At 36.0% G+C, this 20,288-nt stretch overlaps 1 protein-coding gene across 6 annotated transcripts in view; it reads right to left on the bottom strand.

Annotated features, from left to right (window-relative positions):
* SPAG16 (sperm associated antigen 16) overlaps window positions 1-20,288 on the bottom strand; it is a 913,718-nt gene that overhangs the window by 316,049 nt on the left and 577,381 nt on the right. The window lies entirely within an intron of this gene.

Genomic DNA, 20,288 nt, shown 5'->3' with positions numbered 1-20,288 from the left:
CTCTTTCAATAGTGTAAAAGAAATCAACAAATAAGAAATATACAGGTATCAGAATGATTAAAACCATTCTTAAGCATTAAAAAAGTATATACAAAATGATTTAAGTATCCTTAAGATTTTTTAAACTTAATCTTATGTAAGAAACAATTGCATCATATAGAAAGTTGTGAAAGAGTAAAAATTTATGTAGCATTAAGAATGAAACTATATGAAATGTAATTTAATCAGGTAAGATATATAAGAAAAGTATATATACTACTTGAGTATTTAGAAACACAGGCTTTATAATTCCTTTTTTCCTTAGTGGCGCATCTTTAGAGTACATATGGTGTGACTACTTTCCGAGGTCATTTTGACCTTTACTTCCTAGCACATAAAGTATTATTCTTCTGTAAAGAAGTTCATAGTTTAATGGATAAGGTGTCAGGGAATAAAAAAAAATGAGACTAAGCAAGAATACTCTGGTTCTTGGTCTCGCTGTTATAAATAATGCTCTCATTAAAATTCTGCCTCGGAAGAAAGGCAAGTCCATTAGTCTGGGAGCTAATTTTTACTGGCTCCTTAGATGTATGCATATTAAAAATTCAGCTTTTATAATTGCCAGTCATCAACCACCTAGTCATTGCTGTTCTTGGAGTTTTTAATTATTTACTTCATTTGCATAGACACTCCAATTTATGATCAACCATTTAGTTATCAAGGGACAGTTTAGTAATTTTTCTTTTACATTTTTATTTATCCCTTTTGTATTCCTAGGAAAAGCTCTGAGTCAGAACTTGTACCACCAGTGAGTCTTACCAGAAAATTAAAACTACAACCACTTCCATGAATGCTATGTGGAAACCATGGCTACTGACAGAACTTGGGAAAATTAGGGTTTTATTAGAACGAATAAAGGCCTCATGTCCAGTTAAAATATGCTATTTCTGAGTTCAGCATAATGGTTTGTGTGAAAACATCTAATAGCACACTGATGCCAATAGTACTTATTTTCTGTAATTTCCTTTGGGAGTGGATCTTTTCAGGAAAATAATAACAAAAATGGCATATTGAGCCACTAAAATAGTCATATCTTATTTGTCATCCCAATATTTTCATGATTTCTTGTTCAGAATCTGTGTTGTTGTTTCCATTTCCAATGGTAAGATTGGAAGAGTTTGGAAATTAAGTGACCAGCTTTATTTTTGTTGTTATAGAAGCCAGTGATGGTTGTGGGAGTAAGTCCTGAACTCCGTCCTTGTACCAGAGATTTCTATACAGATTGGATGTTCTCTCGTACCTTTACAAAAGAGAAAAAAATACATAATGGAGACGTACACTCTAATTTGAATTCTATTTAAAAAGGTACACATTATAGTTTCACAGCTTCTGGTCCAAATAATTATTGAAGAATGTTTTATGCTATCTCTTTGTCCCATTGTAGCTAATGTGGGCATTACATTTGGTGGTAATGATGTGAAAGAATGAGAGAAAAAGTAGGGACCCAGGACAAACAAACACAGAAACATCAAAACGGCACTTATTTACAATATTTGACATCACAAAATGTATTTCAACAAAGTACTGGCAAGGTCCGTCTTGAAGAGACTCTGAGGTATTCAAATCCAGACAGATATTTTACTTCTGTATCATTATGATAGCACATTCATAATTTTATTTTTTTCCAGAAAGAAATACACATATATACCTCTTTCTTATCTTTGCCCAAGTTTTGAGTGTATTTTATAAACTTACTCAATAGTAGTACCTTCCCTGAATCACCCTTAATCTCGGGAATGTGCACCTTCCGTTTCTCATGTGGAGAGGCGTCACAGGTATTCGGGCTGTAACCCTGCTATAGAACTGAGCTTTCCCCAAGTCTAGTAAAATCTGCCTTAAAACATTTGATGCTCACAAAAAGTCCACCATAAAACTAACATTTCTATTGTGTGCCAGCCGATGTTTAAAACAATATACATATTTTCTAAAAGAGCAGAATATTGAAAAGACTTCATTTCCCTCTGCCCCCCAAGAAGCAGCTCAATTACTGAACAAAACCATTGCTTTGTCTGTCATCTGTGTTCTGCTACCGGCTCTGGCAGCAATAAAAGTGATTGATTTGTAATCACTGGTCTTATTGCTCTCCCTCCCTCTGCACTATCTGGAGGCTTTCTTCACATGGAATGCTGCAAAGTTAATGTGAATGGAGCCAAATAGCACCACCTGGATAGTGGGAATTGATTACGGAGTCTTCCTGTACCACAAGACTTCCGTGCCATTGTACCCAAAGCTCCTGGTGTGCAATCTACGGAAAACCCCCAGAGAGCAGAGTAGGTGAAGGACAACAGTGTAACAAAGGATGACAGTTCTGAAAATTACAAAATCACTCCTTCCCAACGCAGACAAACTTAGTACCTGAAAATAATTTTTCCCTGAAAACTTGACATCAAAAAATAATTTTGATTTATTTTCCTTTCTGCTTTTCTATTTCTCATTTTCAATAAGACATCCATCTAAATTCACCCAGTTATCAATACGGGTTTTATCACGTTCCACTTCTATAATATAGAGATTATGCTTTCTCCCTTGTGCTATTCTTAGTCTGCATATTTAAAAAATATTATGGCAGTTTTTGAGTTTATTCGATATTTCAGTAAGCAGCAAATATTTATTGTGGTGGATTTTTTTTTCTATAAATATTGCCCTGTTCTAGGCACTGAATGAAAAAAAAAAACTTAACCCATTGTATATGGGTTAAGTTTCACAAAGCATTCAAGCTCAATAAGGAAATACATGATGAGAACTTACATGAAAATAGAGATGGAGAATAGATAGGCCGTAAATAGAGGCATGAATGAAGTCTGATGCAATACTTAATTATAAGTTGGGAGTGAAATAGGGGAGACAAGAAAAAGCATCATGAAAGAGGTGGCATTTTTTTCTAAGCCTCGATGCTTGAGGAGGATTTTGAACGACGTAGGGAGAGTCATGATGTTTTAGAAACAGGAGTCAGTGTAGATGGTGCTTGGCTATTTGGGGCAGTCATAGGTACTCTTTAGGGTCGTAATTCAGGGGTATTAGAGGGTTGTGTGAAGGTGAGCCGGGAAAGGTGGCAGGGGCAAAATCTTGGGAACTTTTAACTTCATGAGGAAGTTTTAGACCTTAAATTTGTAGATGACATGGAATTAACAAGATTTAAGAACAGATCCACATTCTAGGAAGTTAAATATGGTGACCATAGGAAGGGAAGATAAGTAAAGTGGACTTCCAAAACAAGGATACTATTTTGAAGGTTATTTCATTAGTTCTAGCAACAAATGATGATCTGCACTACATAAGGGGTAGAAAGAATGAAAAGATGAGATGAACTTGAGAATCATTATATACATGGAAACCAACGTGACAAGATATTTTGAAATGGTTGACAAAGTTTAGAGGGAGGAGAGGGTCAAACAGAAAATGAAGCGTTTATCAGTTTTCTTGAATAGGCCAGAGTGATACTTCAAAGGCTAAGACAAAGTCTCCTGATTTAATGGAGAAAAATGAGTGATTCATTATATCTGGCCTTCAGAGAGTGTTTCATATTTTAACAAGGCTCTTAAATATTTCAAGATGTATAATATTATCAAAGAAAATATCATGTGATCTCCCATTCTTTAAGAATCAGTAGAGCTGCTGTATTATTATCTACTTGAAGCATTCAAAAATACATCTCTATGCACTGACACCTCAGACAGGCATATTGTAGAATATCCCGGCACTTTCCAGCTTTCTCTTTATCTGTTGTTTCTACGTGCCTTCAGTCAAGTGAATTTTAATTAGCTTTATTGTCTATTCCATTCTCAAATGCTAACAATTCTCCATGCCACTTGCTTCTGCCCTTTCCTCTTTATAAGGTTTTATTTTTTCCCTTTAAAGATTTAAATGTTACAATAGACAAAAACTTTCCTGATTTCATTCACTTAAAATTATTTATTGTGTACCAACTATTTTCCAGCTGTTGATGTAAGTGTCGTGATAAGACATATGTGATACAATGGCACATGTCATTTTATATAACTGACTTACTATAGATTTTAGGTCAAAATCCCTTTGTAATATTAGGACTACTTTTAAGGATAATCAAAAGTAACTGGTTTAACTATGGTAAATATGTTAGTGACATAGTGCTTAAGAAGATGATTTTGGAGTAAAACAAGTATGTAAGTACTGATTCTAATCTTACTAGCTGTGTGGACATGGACGAGTTACCTTAACTCTTTAAATGTCAACTTTCTCATCTGTAAACATTAGGATAATATTGGTACCACAAACTTATAGGCTTATTGTAAGAATCACTTGGGATAAATATTTAAAGCTCTTAGCATAGTGGCAATTCTAGGTACTATAAGAATACTATTAAATTTTCATTTTTCAAAAGAAAAATTGAGTTAAAAATGTGCACCTTCTAAAGTAATAAAATAAAAAGTGCATTAAATAGTCCTTCTTTTCTTTAGGGCATATTTCCCTTTTAATTCAAGCCATAGTTATTACTTGTACAAAACACAAATCAGTTGTATTACTGCACAGAGTATTTAAACATCTTCAGTGAATTTACAGAATTCTGTTTAATAGCAGTTACAGGCTAGAAAATTGCCAGGGGCCCCATTAAAACTAATTCAAATCACTATATCAAATGGACAGCTGAAATTTTTTCATTTGTTTATATCTGGTTTCTGTAATTCAGTTAGTAGGTCAGCTTACAATTTAATTGCAAAGACTGCGAATTGAAGAACGGTTTATCAAATAACTTTCAGGAATTAAAATGATGAAATCCAGATGGTCCGATATATACAATCAAGAAGATGGCAGAATAATACATAAATTGCTGAGGTCTCAGAATATTTCTGGAGAAATACCTATAGGGTTATGCAATATTGACCTCTAAGAAATCTTTAACACCCTAAATGAGTTAATTTTCAGAGCAAGGTAATAAGTGCTCATAATATTTTATAGCTATTGCCAGTCTTTAAAGTTACACTAATGTTATATGATACATTATATAGAGCTACACTTATATCTACAGACTTATATTTTGAAACATCAAATGATATATGTTTATACAGTTCTTTCACATGCTGTTTTTTTCTTGTACCATTTATCTTGAATATTCCTCTTAAAGTTAATACACATGACTCCACATTACTAAATGACTACATAGTATTCCACTGCATTTATTCTTTTCATTCACACAACAAGTAACTTTTTGAGCAACTACTACTTATTAGGCATTATTTGCGAAACTAGGGATACATAAATGAACAAAGCAATCCAAAATTCATTCCTCCACTCATGGGGGAGAATCTAGTGGGGAGAGATAGATTATAAACATAATAAATAAGTAATTTATATATTAGTAAAAGGTGACAAATGCTATTTTAAAATTAGAGCAGGTAAGAGAAATAGGAAACGCAACAGTGAGTGAGATAGTAGGTGTCTTAAATACAGAGGTCTGGCATGGCCTCATTGAGATGGTGACATGTGAAAAAGGACAAGAAAGAGAGAACAAGCCGTATACATATTTACAGAAGGTGGTTTCAGAAAAAGAAAGAAAAACTGATACGAAGGCTATGAGGCAAATGTATGACTGGCATGTTCTAGAATTATAAAAGAAACCAGTGTGGCTAGAGAAGAACCAGCTAGAATCGTGCTGTCCAATATGGTACCCACTAATCACATGTGGCTACTGAGCTAATGCAATTTGATATGTACTATAAACTATCAAAAAAATCTCATTAAAAATATTTATATTGATTATGTGTTGAAATGATAATATATGTGATATAATGGGTTAAATACAATATGCTATCAAATCAATTTCGCCTGTTTTTGACTTTTTAATGTGCTACTAACAACTTGAAAATTGTACATGTGACTCACATTACATTGCAACTGGACAAGCTGAGCTAGAGGAATGGTAAGAGTTGTACTCAGAGAGAGGGGGAAAGGGTAGATCATGCAGGTAGATAATTGGCTTCCATTTATAAAATGAAGAGCCTTTGGTGAAGTTGGCCACAGGAGTAACTGCTTAGACTTATGTTTTGCAGGAAATCACTCTGGTGGCCATGTTCAGAATAAACTTTAAGGGAATAGGGACTGAAACAATAACAATGGTTAGAAGGCTATTACGACAATAGGAGAGGTGGTACCAACAATACTTTGTGATGAACTGGATGTGGAATCAGAGGAACAGAGAAGTAAAACCACAACAACAACTTCAAGGTTCTTGGTCTGACCATCTGGAAAGATGGTATTACCATCAGCTGATACAGGCAATATGGTGGGAAACACAGATTTGAGGAAGTGGTATTAAAGATCAGGAGTTCCTCTCCTGCTGCCCCTTCCCCTGCTCCTTCTCTCTCTGTCTCTCTCTCTTTCTCACGCTCACTCTGTCTCTCAACTAAATAAATAAAATCTTTAAAAAAATAAATATAAATATTCCTCTCACTTGAATAAAACCTCAGAATGGAACAGTTGGATAATATGGTAGGTAAATGTTTATCTTAAGAAACTGCCAAACTGTTTTCCAAAGAGATTTTTCTGTAGCTGATTTCTATTTCAATTACAGTGTGGTCAGAGAATATAGTTTGTATGAACTGAATCCATTTAAAGTTTTTGAGACTTGTTTTAAGGCCCAGAATACGGTCTCTCTTTGTAAATAACTGATATGGCTTTGAAAATAATGTGTATTCTGTTTTTAGGTAGAATGTTCTATAAATGTCAATTCAGTCATTTTGGTGGAAAAAACTGCTAAGTCTACTATATTCTTGCTGATTTTCTCTCTGTTTTATCAACTATTGAAATAGGGATATTGAAATATCTGACTATATTTATGGGTTTGTCTATTTTTACTTGCAGTTCTATCAGTTTTTGCTTTAAGATTTTGAAGTTTCTTTTTAATCAGGTGCAAATATTTGGAGTTGTTATGTCCTTTGGATTAATTGACCTCTTTATCACTAGGAAATAACTTTTTTTCCTTAATAATATTATTTTCTGTAAAATCTACTTTGGTATTGACGAGTAACTCCAGCTTCCACTGAGTTATCTTCAAATTGTATTTCTTTTTCATTCTTACTTCTAACAGATTTGTGCCTTTGTATTTAAATTGGGGTTTAGGGAGACAGGAGAGAGTTGGGTTTTGATTTCTATACAATCTGACAATTCCTGCTTTTTAATAGGAGTGCTTAAACTCTTTACATGAAATAAAATTGTTGATATGGTTACTTTATATCTGTCATCTTGCTATTGGTTTTCTACTTATCCAGTCTATGCTTGGTTCAGATTTTCCTCCTTTTCGTTCTTCATTTAGATTAGGTAGAGTTTACGCTTTCATTTTATCTACTTTATTGTTCTATTAGCTGTAACTGTTTCTTTTTAATTCTAGTGGTTTCTTTGGGGTGTATACTGTACATCTTTCCACAATAACCATCTGCCGATATTATACACTTCCCACATACTTTAAGAACTTTATAGAAGTATACTTGCATTTCTCTCCTCACCTCTCTGCTACTGTTGTCATACATGGAGTTTAAACTCATGTCCTAAGCCTCACAATACAGTCATTGTTTTTGTTTAAATAGTCAATTATCCTTTAAATTTTTTTTGAGGTTAAAAAAAATTATTCACCCATGCAGCTACCCTCCCCAGTGTTTCTCATTCTTTTGCATAAAACCATATTTGGGTCTGGTATTATTTTCCTTCTGCCAGAAGAACTTTTGTTAACATTTTTAAGTGCAGCTCTCTCGTAATATATTCTATCAGCTTTTGTATGTCTAAAAACAACTTTTTTTTTGAGAGATATTTTCACTGGATACAAATTCAACAGTGGCAGAGTTTTGCTTCAGTACTTTAAGATACTGACCCATTGTCATCCACATAGTTTTATACTAGACATACTCTGTAATACATATTTTTATTCCTCCGAACATAGCATATCTTTTCTCCCCCTCTCCCTGTTGCTGTTAATATTTTCATTTATAATTGGTTTTAAGAAATTTGAGTATAATGCATGTATAATTTTTGTTTCGTAAGCTTGGAGTTCATTACGCTTTTTCCTTCTGTGTGCTTGTCATTTTCAGAAAACCTTGAAATTTTTTTTCTTTAAGTATTCTTTTTTCTATCCCAACTTCTTTTAAGAACTCCAGTCACACATATAATCTCACACCTGTCAGAATGGCTAACATCAACAATACAAGACACATCAGGTGCTGGTGAGGATGCAGAGAAAGGGGAACTCTCTTGCATTGTTGGTGGCTGTGTAAATTGGTACAGCCACTCTGGAAAACAGTATGAAGATTCCTCAAAAAATTAAACATAGAAGTACCTTGCAATTTAGCAATTACACCACTAAGTATTTAACCAAAGGATACAAAAATATAGATTCAAAGGGGTACATGGAGCCTGATGTTTATAGCAGCATTATGCATTATCTAGAATAGCCAAATTGTGGAAACAGCCCAAGTGTCCACTGACTGATGAATGGATAAGGAAGACATGGTATATATGTACACACACACACACACACGGAATATCATTCAGCCATAAAAAGAATGAAATCTTGCCATGTGCAATGACATGGATGGAGCTATAGAGTATTATGCTAAACGAAGTAAGTCAGTCAGAGAAGGACAAATACCATATAATCTCACTCATACGTGGAATTTAAGAAACAGAACAAACAAGAAAAGGAAAAAATAAAAAGAGAGCGACAAACCAAGAAACAGACTCTTTAACTATAGAGAACAAACTGCTGGTTACCAGAAGGGAGGCGGGCAGGGGGATGGGTGAAATAGGTGATGGGATTAAGGGGTGCACTTGCTGTGAGGAGCACCGGGTGTTGCATGGAAGTGTTCAATGACTATATTGTACACCTAGAACTAATATTGCACCATATGTTAACTAACTGGAACTTAAATAAAAACTTCAAAAAATTAGCTTTCAAGTCACAAGAAGAAAAAAAAAAAGAATTCCAGTTACACATATAGTAAGGCACTCAAAATTGTCCCAGAGCTCAATGAGACTCTTCATAATTTTTATAATTCTTTTCCTGTGCATTTTATTTAGAGAGTTCCTATTGCTATGTCTCTTTTCTTCTATAATGTCTATTTTGCCATTAATCTCATCCAGTGTACATTTTATTTTGGGCACTATAATTTTCACCTATAGAATTTTTATGTGTCTTTTTTTATGGTATGCTTCTCTGTATCATATTGAATATATGGAATGTAGTCATAACTGTTTTAATTAGATCAAATGTTCTTAGGCTGTAATTCTAATATTTGTGACAATTCTGATAGATTTCAATTGATTATGTCCCTCCCCCACCCCCCAATTTTAGGTAGTGTTTCCTGCTACTTTTAATGCCTGGTAATCCTTAATTGAGTAAAAAAAAAAAAATGAGAACTTCACACTTTTGAGTGCTGGATTCTTCCTATTCCCATTAATACATTTATGCATTTTTTTCTGGGATGCAGTGAAATTACTTGTAAATAGCTTCACCATTTTGGGTCTTGCTTTCATAATTTGTTAGACGGGTCCAGAGAAGTCCTCACTCGGGGGCTGCTCATTCCCTACTGCTAAGATAATTCCTGAGTACTGTAAAATACTGAGTGTGATGGTTAACTTTATGTGTCTACTTGGCTGGGCCATGGTACCCAATTTTTGGTCAAAGATCAGTGTAGATGTTTCTGTGAACATATATTTAGATGTGTTCAACATTTAAATCAGTATACTTTGATTAAAGAAGACTACACTCTATAATGTGGGTAGGACTTATCCACTCAGTTGAAGGCCTAAAAAGAAAAAGACTGAATTCAGTTTCCTGAGAAGGAGGAAACTCTGCTTCCAGACCGCTTTTGGACTCAAGCTACAACTCTTCTCTGATCTCCAGCCTGCCAGCTTTTCTGAAGATTTTGCATTAGCTAATTCATCCTAATTCATGCCCGCCCCCCACCCCAGTTTTTCTGTACATATTCTATTGGTTCTGTTTCTCTGGAGAACTCTAATATACTGAGTAATATACAAAGACCTTCCTGAGTACTCAACCCAATGCCCCACACATTGTGCTTTTTCCAATCTGGTTGGAATAGGCACAATTCTCAATACCATATGAGCTTTAGAAACTGCTTCCTCTAACCTTGGCATATGGTTCTTTCCCCAGATTCAGGCACTTTCCTCACACATGTTCACTGATCAGTACTCTGCTAAATGCTCATGGGGAAACCTTTGAAGTTCTCCGTGCAGCACTCATGTCTCCAGTACTGTCCTTTTTTTTTTTTTTTAAAGATTTTATTTATTTATTTGACAGAGACAGAGACAGTCAGCAAGAGAGGGAACACAAGCAGGGGGAGTGGGAGAGGAAGAAGTAGGCTCCCAGCAGAGCAGGGAGCCCAATGCAGGGCTCGATCCCAGGGTCCTGGGATCCTGCCCTGAGCCAAAGGCAGATGCTTAACAACTGAGCCACCCAGGCGCCCCTCCAGTACTCTGTCCTGAAAACTCTAGCCACCTTATTTTCCCTGGACTTTCAACTTCTCCTCAAGTCAGGGAGTCTGCCATGTGCCATTGGTTAAAAGCTCTCTGGAGGAACTAAGCTGAGGCACTCCTCATGGGGCTTCTGTCATTTGTTTCCTATCACTCTGGTATCACAGTTCTTTTTTTTTTTTTTTAAGATTTTATTTATTCATTTGTCAGAGTCAGACAGAAAGAGCACAAGAGGGAAGGAGAAGCAGGCCCCCCCACTGAGCAAGGAGCTCTACGTGGGACTTGATCTCAGGACTCTGGATCATGACCTGAGCGAAGGCAGAAGCTTAACCAACTGAGCTACCCAGGTGTCCCAGGTATCACGGTTCTTTAGTGCCTGATATCCAGTGTCTTGAAAACCAATACATCTGCCATGTATTCCTTCACCTATATCACACTTCAATTGTCATAGTTTAACAGTATATTTTATTTGGGGAAAGAATTTTCTGCCTTTCTCATACGTAGTATATCAGATATTGAGATTTATTTTGTATTCTATCACTCTCTCTGACTATCCCTACCCCTCAAAAAAGAAATCCTGTTGGAATTTTGAACAGTTGTTCTAATTTCATTTAAAAAAAAAAAAAAAAAAACAAGACAAAACAAAACATTTTGGGAAACTGACCTCTTTACAATGCTAAATATTCCAGTCCAATACAAAGAAAATCTTTGCATTTACACAAGTCTTTTTATCGCAGTAACATTTTATAGTTTTATTATTATAAGTATTATACATTGCTTACTAATTTTGTTCCAAAGGTTTTATGGTTTTACTGCTATTGTTTGTTTTCTATTTGATATTTGGACATTTATTAACCCATCATCTTATTGATTCTCTTACTATTTTCAAAAATTATTTCAGTTTATTCTCTTGGGTTTTGTAGGTAAACAATCATATTTTCCACAATTAACAATATTTTTGTTTCTTTCTTTTCAAACTAAGAAACATGAATTTAAGCTCTATTCTCTGGTTGCTTATTCTTCCTAGCTCTCTAGAGTAATTGAGGAGCCAAGGCATGCAAGTGCACACACACTGGTAGTAACTGCAGTTTGTGCAAAAACATTCAATATATTTTGGTTAACTGCGCATGCATAGAGGATGTAGGATTTTTTCCATTTTGTATGTAAGGATACTATTGTCATGTTCTTTCAGTTATTAAAAGACAAATTACACAAATACTGTAGAGGAGGTGTTAAGAGTCAAAGCTTCCTGTCTTTACTTGCCACTCTGCTCCATTTAATAGATGAAAATTACTAGACATAAGTATAGTAATTATCTAAACACCAACCAGGGATCATATCATTGAACTGATTATTTTAAATTACTGTTGACAGAATCCACTCCAACTAAACAAAACAATAGTGCTTCATTTCATACTGAAATTTTCCAATTTATTGATTTTTCTCTAATAAAACATGTCTTTCATAAATTATTACATGGATGTTTTTGGCAATTTCTCAAAGTTTTTATTTTTAATTTTTAAAAAAAGATTTTATTTATTTATTTGAGAGAGCAGTGGGGGGGAGGAGAGGGAGAGAGAGAACCAGGCTCCCTGCTGAGCAGGAAGCCTGATGTGGGGCTTGATCCCAGGACCTGGAGTTCATGGGACACTTAACCCACTGAGCCACCCTGGCATCCTTCATTCAAAGGTTTTTACAATTTTATGTGGGATAGACCAAGAAACATGCTCCAAAATAAGGATGTGTGGTTAGAAGGCATTTATTAAGTTGCTTCATTAGTAAGCAAAAGATTTTTAAAAAAATGAAGACAATATCTTTCTGTTGCTGGCAGCTACTATTGGCACTCAGCCACCCATACCCTAATTTTGTGATTTTTATGCCTCTGTGCTAGGCAGATGTTTATCTAAATCATTTAAATCTCTATCTTCTGCATTTTAGACACATTTAGTATTAAGAGATGTTCCCTGTGTAACAGCATAGATTAAAAGTTAATTAAGAAGTTAAAGAAGGAGAAAAATAATTACTTTTCCATAGGCATTTGTTTCATTTTTGGCAGGTTAGAATTGAGGAAGTGGAATAAAAGTCTTGACAATCAGAAATATTTTTAAAAATCATTATTGTTTGCTTTTTTATATACTGATAAGTGCCAACTTAATTAAGAACAGTAATCCATTTAGTAATGCAGGATGGGCTAATGGATAAAGTAACTCTACTCATGCAGTAGGATTATTTTGTAGGATTGATTTTTTAAAGTATTATATGCAAATTATCCATCGAAAATAGAAATCACTGATATATAATTAGAAATTCCATAGGAATTCAAACATAGTATGGTACAAGAGGAATTTAGGGAGTTTTTCCTAGAACTTTAAAAATACATAAACTCTAGCAAAAAAATAAATGTAATGAAGAGATTTTACATACCTAATTTTATGGTACTATGATTCAATGGGGAAACATCCTGCTAAATGGCTGTAGACTTTAGGTTTCCCATATATGCTCTGTCACTCTACTGCTGTGAACATCTCTTTAACCTTTAAAAATCCCTAGAGCTATTTCATACAGTGGTATTGTTATGGCAAAGGAATTAGTATATGTATATTATGGATCTCAGAAAATCTCTAGATTAGGACAAATTATTTTCAGCCTTCCCCAATAAGAGCACTGCTAATTGCCATATATTTATATTAAATTCTTCATGATAATAAACACTGTAATTATAACTACAAAATTACTGCCATTAAAAACCATTTTAAGCACCTTAAATTTGCAACAACAAAAAAAATCTCTTTGGACTAAAATAATATATGTAGCTATATAAGCAAAGAGGAACACAAATATATCCTGATTTACAGACATAGATTCTTTGTGAGGAGGCCAAGGCCACTGCTCATCAAAGCAAGCCATGTTCAGCAAAAAGTTGACAGAAATAGTAAGCCGGATATTCTCATTTCCATGGGTTTGGTTAGTAATTAATTAATAAATAATAGGGTCCATTAGACCTCAAAAATATGTTACACTTTGCAAAGGAAACATTATTCTCATGTTTTCTCTTTTATGTTCTTATATGCTCTATGAAACACTTGAAAAGCTTCTGATAGGGGCAATTATATAAATAAATCCTTGAATCAAGGATTTCCTATGGATTTTTTAATTATGAGTTTGTATTTAGCAATAAAGAGATAAAGGGTTTTAGAAAAAGAAAAAAAAAAGAGGAGAGAAGAAGCTATTTCATTGATTCATTATTAACCTTTGAGTCCCACTTAACACTTCAATCAAAACTAAAACATTTATCTCTGTCACTAGGGACATGTATTAATACAACTCAAAGTTTGAAAAAGAGTTTTAAGCTTCATGTAAGTATACAGGGTGGGATGATGGAAACAACATAAGCTTTGGCACCAACAGATAGGAATTCTCTACTTGTCATTTCCTGACTATGTGAGTCTGGTCATGTGACTTCTTTGGGCTTCTGGTTCAACACTTGTATTATTGTGATCATTGCATGAGCAAACCTGAGTCAGCCTGGACCTTGTCTCCTGATCATCCGTGTACAATACTGCATTCGTCATTAGGGTGTGTGGCTGGTGTTTTATAGGAATGAATTATTTGAAAATGAGCTGGTGGTCCCCAGGGGACAAGGCTTCTCTGAAGGGGAAATCAAAGGCAGTGTGACCACAGAGAGGTCATACTTCTAGAGGGCCAACCCACTCCTGGTTCAGAAGGTCTGACATGCAGTAAGTACTAAACACATTCATACCCAGCCTCATCCACAGCACATCTTTGCTTTCAGGCAGTATTAATCAAAGATATTTTTGGTCAGTTCTTAATTATAACTAAAGAATAACATAGTGTAAAGCCCTGACAATTGTTTTGTTGTTGTTGTTTTGTTTTGTTTTGTAATGTAAGTGCTGACTTGAGCTTTGATTGATGAGGAATCCATTTCAAAGAAGCATTCACTTTAAAGACAAAGGAACACATTGCCAGCCACCCAACTAAATAAAAACCAGGCCACCTCCTTATACTGAGGCTCCTTTGTTTTAGAGGTGCTGGTTGATTTCCATAACTGACCCTTTGGATCACTTCCCTTTTCTCTTTCTGTGCTTTATTATTTTTTTTTTAAAGATTTTATTTATTTATTTGACAGAGATAGAGACAGCCAGTGAGAGAGGGAACACAAGCAGGGGGAGTGGGAGAGGAAGAAGCAGGCTCACAGCGGAGGAGCCTGATGTGGGGCTCCATCCCAGAATGCCGGGATCACGCCCTGAGCCGAAGGCAGACGCTTAACCGCTGTGCCACCCAGGCGCCCCTCTTTCTGTGCTTTAAATTCCTATTTTTCTGTTTTAAATTCACCAATAAACAGAGAGCTGGAAAGAGCTGGAAAACCCCAGATACCACTCTTGACTCCAATAAAAGCAGAACCCCCCAGCAGGCAGTGCTCTTTTGCTCTATGTGCCACCTCGTTATGCGGCCTCACGTATATAGTGCAATTTCCAGGTCTCGTAAGTAGTAAACCTTTATTTTTTCAGAGTTTTCTGATGGTTGTTGCTAAAAGGAGTCTTGCAATCACAATAAGGACCATAACAGCTGGTCCAACCACAACACTGGTTATTGATAGGCTGAGACCAGCACAAAACAAATACCTAGTTTTCATTTTCCTTTGCTATGGTCTGGTTAAGAAGATTTAATATGAATTGCAAATTCCTCCTGGTATAAATTAAAATTAAATTTAATTTTAGCTCAAATGGAACTAAATTTGAAACCCTGATTCAATTGGAATAGCTGTCTTCCATATTTTATGCAGTATCCCTACCCATACTTGCATTATATCTGCCCTTAGTCTTTTTCCTTCAGGTAAAATTATCTTGTTTTCTTTCACTTTTCTTCAGAAGCTCTGGCTTTCACGTCTTAAACCATTTTTTCCATTCATTGGAACTCTGGAACGTTGGGTTGCAGTCTCAAACAGGAAAAGGAGTTAAAGCCTATGCGATGTTGACTGTGAGCAGAAGATTTTCTTGTCATTTTCACAAAAGTGGCTTTCAGTTTTTGCCTATGTTTGTCTTTCTGCAGCACACATTGACTTTATGGCTAGAGTATGAAAGAAATTGTATAGAAAATCAACTAAGTTATAGAGTTTTCCCCTTTTATTCCCTTTTCAGTTAATCTTGTTTATTGTTTTAAATGTAATTCTGCTATACAGAGCAAGCAGAGGGGAAGTATGCGAAAAAAATCAGTTTTACTTGGAGACTGAATATCAACAGACACAGGTGGAACCAAATTGATGAGGGAGCAGAAGGCTAGCTGAGGACAGGTGGAAGCTGACACCCCACAACTACCCCCCCAAGGGAAATATGTGACATTCCTCAGGCACTCCTGGCTGCCCTAAAGGAAAAACAAATAGGTAATTTATAGAGATTACAATCCTGCAAGATTGAGTCTCCCTCAGTTTACGAAAGTCTTAGCAATTTACAAGAACAAAGCATTTCTATCAATAAATAACCTAGCTTCCAGAAGAAAATGTAGATACAATTAAATATCCTTATATCTGCAGCCCATTGACAGATACTTGAAGCGGGCAAAGTGTAATGTTCCTCCAGGAAGACCCCAACTATCTTACTGTTAATGCCTTACTAGAAGGAAAAACAACCTAACTTGACAATGGCAGGCAGGGCTTCAGGTATCCTGTGAGTCTTCTTTAACATATGAAAATCCTTTTGAAACCTCTCTTTCTCTTACCTTCCTCAACCCCACACTATATAATCAGCCACCCCTTAAAACCCCGGTGGAGCAGCTCTTTCTGCCCACAGGTCCTGTCCCCGTGTTTTAGTAAACCACCATTTTTCACCAAAGACGTCTCAAGAATTCTTTCTTAGTATCAGCTCCGGACCTCACTCCACCGAACCTCACCTATATTCCTAAACCACATCAAAAGTATAATTAAAATCGGCAGAAAGGATTTTTTAGTTTACTATTTAAAAAATAACAACACTTTTTGAAGTGAATTTATACTCCTGTTATTATAATATAATATCCTCCTTTGCAAAGAGGAAAAACTTCTCTAAAACTAAGGCTGGAAGAAAGGGCCTAGACCTTGACTCCACATAATCTGTGAGCAACACTGCAGTCAGCATTGGAGTCGTGGCTGATACAGACAAGTCAGAATTTAGCAGATGTGAATGATCTCAAAGTGAATTAGTTGTGCCTCAGGGACAAAGTATCTCCTTCCCTTCTTTGCCACATTCTGAGTTAAACCAGAAAAAGTCAAAAGCAGTGGGACTACATCAAAGAACATGAGACTTCTAGAGGGTCAACTTCTGCTTCAAAGGAAGTCCCCTGATGGCTGACCACTGGACACTAAACTCCTTGTCCAGTACAGCACTTTGGACCAGTTAATTCAGTTTACTTTATCCAGCACTTACAAAGGACTATGAGAGGTAGTAGAGGTGGAGAATGTCCATATTTTAAGGTGCTTTTTGAATTGGCTGCCCTTCTCTACTCCATGTAAAAATAGTTCCAGCAACAAAAGTGATTTTGCAATAGTAAAAAAAAAAAAAAAAAAGAAAAGAAAAAAAGAAAATCATTGTTTTAATTGACATGAATAGAGCTTATATATTATATTCACAATTGAAAGCATTATACAAATATGTTCCATTTATTATCAATATACCATATTACAAATCACATAGGAAAAGAAATCTATTTTTTATTAAGTAAATAGGAATATGTGAAAAATTAAATCTGCCTCTAGGGCAAAATTTATCAACTACATCTAACAACATAGGATAAAAACCCCATGATATGCAGCTGCTTGGAGCCTGACAACAGACTCCCAAGGAAAGCGATAGTGATGTGCATGAGCCCTTAAGGCGGATCATCCTCAGCGATGTGGTCCGTCAGACTCTGGAAGGCAGATCCCCTGTGGGTATGTCAGTATTCTTGCTGACTCTATTAAATTGCAACTATGTGAACTTCCCCATCATGGGTCATCTACTCTTTAGGTGCAAGAAATGTTATATCTTGAGATTTTACACTATTCTAAGTACAACTGGAAAGGCCTAATTAGAATGTTACAGCAGATACAGTACATCATTGAGAAAAGCAAAATGAAAGTTAGCACCCACAAGGGAAGAGCAATACAAACTTTTAAGTGAATGAGATGGGGAAGGAAATAGCAAATAAAAAAGCAAATGAGTTTAATACAACTTTTCTCTCTGAAGGCTCTGAATCTGGCCATTTCATCATGCACAGAATGTGGTCCTGCAACTCTTCCTCAAGCGGAGCGTTAGTAAAAGCTTTTCCTGGCAATTCTTCTTGGTCTTCCTTTTTCTACCCTTAGTTTGATAAATGTCTTTTCTTTTTGAGCTATTATTCCTTTGCTATAAAATATTTTCAGAGAGGAAAAAAACACAATGAGCTGAGTAAGAGACTGGCATATAAAACACCAGCATTAGCAAAATAGTACTGCCCATCGTCCTTGAAAGGGTAACTTCTGGGTGGAGGCCATAGGAGAGGTAACGCCAAATTGCCAGAGATATTCTTGGAGCTAAATTAAAACATAACAAACTATTGTGTCATCAATATTAAAGGGTAAGACACTGCTGTGATAATATGTTTCTGAAAGTACAGTCAAAACTAATCCTCAGGGAAACAAGCAACCTCACTTTTCTAGCATGGCTCATCCTTCTGTATTCTGAGTACTTAACAATTAGGTTTTAGAGTAAAAATGAGTAATAATGTTCTGGTGATTGTCACGGTTTGGCTCACACCCTGTAATCTCTTTTGCGGGACTGAACTTTTTTTTTTCTTTTTTCTTTCTCCTAAAGCCCATAATGATTTTGGTGGAGAACAAATTTGGCTTAGTAACTCTAGAGAAGAAATAATCTGGTGAGAGAGAGGAGAAAACAGATGAGAGAAGAGGGGAAAGATATTAGTAGTGTAGACTACCAAACTTCAAGTGCCTCTTACTGTTTTCAAGAAATGATTTTTACATTAATTCCTTTATTCTATGGGAATAAATGTGTTTCTTTGCAGATTCATTGTGAATGTGAAACAGGGTTAAAACTAATCAGTTAACTCATAAAATGTTTATATGGGCTTTTATTTTATTTTATTTTATTTTATTTTTATTTTTATTTTTTAAAAGATTTTATTTATTTATTTGACAGACAGACAGACAGACAGACAGCCAGCGAGAGAGGGAACACAAGCAGGGGGAGTGGGAGAGGAAGAAGCAGGCTCCCAGCAGAGAAGCCTGATGTGGGACTCGATCCCAGAACACCAGGATCATGCCCTGGGCTGAAGGCAGATGCTTAACAACTGAGCCACCCAGGCGCCCAGCTTATATGGGCTTTTAAGATAAATATTAAACAAAGCAGGATAGTCAGAACTAAAGCAGACAGTAATAATAGTCCAAAACAATATTCTCTTCGAAATTTTATGTTCATTCATTCATGTGTGCATGCATTTATTCAAAAATATTTGTTAGGAGTGAAGTGCCCATCTGTAAAGATGCAAATGTGAGCACACACATGCATGATCCCTGCCTTGTGGAGATTACAGTGTTGTGTGAAGAATTTGTAGTTCTATGAGTGACCATAACAGTGAAATTTAACATAGTCAAGCTTCCCTGAGAAAGTGGTTTCAGTGGGGGAGGTCTTAAGGATTGGTAGGTGTTAAGTAGGCAAAGAAAGGTAGGAGGGCTGGGGCGCCTGGGTGGCTCAGTCGTTAAACATCTGCCTTCAGCTCAGGTCATGATCCCAGGGTCCTGGGATAGAGCCCCCCATCGGGCTCCATGCTCAGTGGGAAGGCTGCTTCTCCCTCTCCCACTCCCCCTGCTTGTATTCCCTCTCTCACTGGCTGTCTCTCTGTCAAATAAATAAATAAAATCTTAAAAAAAAAAAAAAAAAAAAAGGTAGGAGGTCCATTGTAAGTAGAGAGCAAGACATGCGAAAGCCCTGCAGTGGGTGTACATGGTGAGCATGAGAACTATGGGAAAATCAGCTGGAATCGGCCAGACAGACCAAGAAAGGGGATAATATAAGATGAGGTTGGAGAGGCAAGTAAAGGCCAGGTCACTGAGGTTGTATAGATTATATTAAGGCATTTAAAAAAATTTTTTCTAAGAGCAAAGCGAAGCAATTTATGATTCATAAACTGGAGTAGACAGGATTGGAAGGACGTATGAATATACAAAATCAAAATGTACTTTGGAAAATCACTAGGACTACAAAATGAAAAAAGATATGGTATCAGGCACACTGTAATGAATAGATTAAGACACTATTGCAGTAATAACTGAAGAAGTAGCCTCATTCTGGAACTGAGGAGGAAACCAGCCTGCCTTCCGGGTAATTCCCCCCCTTCTGCAGGATCACATGTGTTTATCGCCAGACAGCACTATAGTCCTGACCCATAAAATCCCAGAAGTTCAATGGCCTTTCTTCATTTTGTCCCATTCCTGTCCCATTTAGTCTAAGCTGGTGGTGCTTCTGCTGTTGAACCCTATCTGTCTCCCTGGCTTCTGCAGAGAGGTTGATTAGATCCATGAGTCACACCCACAATTGCCTTATGGAATTACTGTCCAGGCCATCTTTGGTGTTTTCTCTAGAACGCACTTTCTCAGTTTTTGCAATATGGATAGACTGAGAATTTTCTAGCTCTTCAAGTTCTGGTTTCTTTTGGCTTAACAACTTCTTCAACTAATTTCTCTCCTCTCACGTTTTACTATAAGCAGCAAGGAGCAACCAGGTCACACTACCAACACTTTGCTTAGAAATCTCCAGAGCTAAATA

This window comes from Ursus arctos, unplaced genomic scaffold, assembly GCF_023065955.2.
Source record: "Ursus arctos isolate Adak ecotype North America unplaced genomic scaffold, UrsArc2.0 scaffold_1, whole genome shotgun sequence".
Classification (NCBI taxonomy): domain Eukaryota; kingdom Metazoa; phylum Chordata; class Mammalia; order Carnivora; family Ursidae; genus Ursus; species Ursus arctos.
This window is presented reverse-complemented; position numbering and strand designations above follow the sequence as displayed.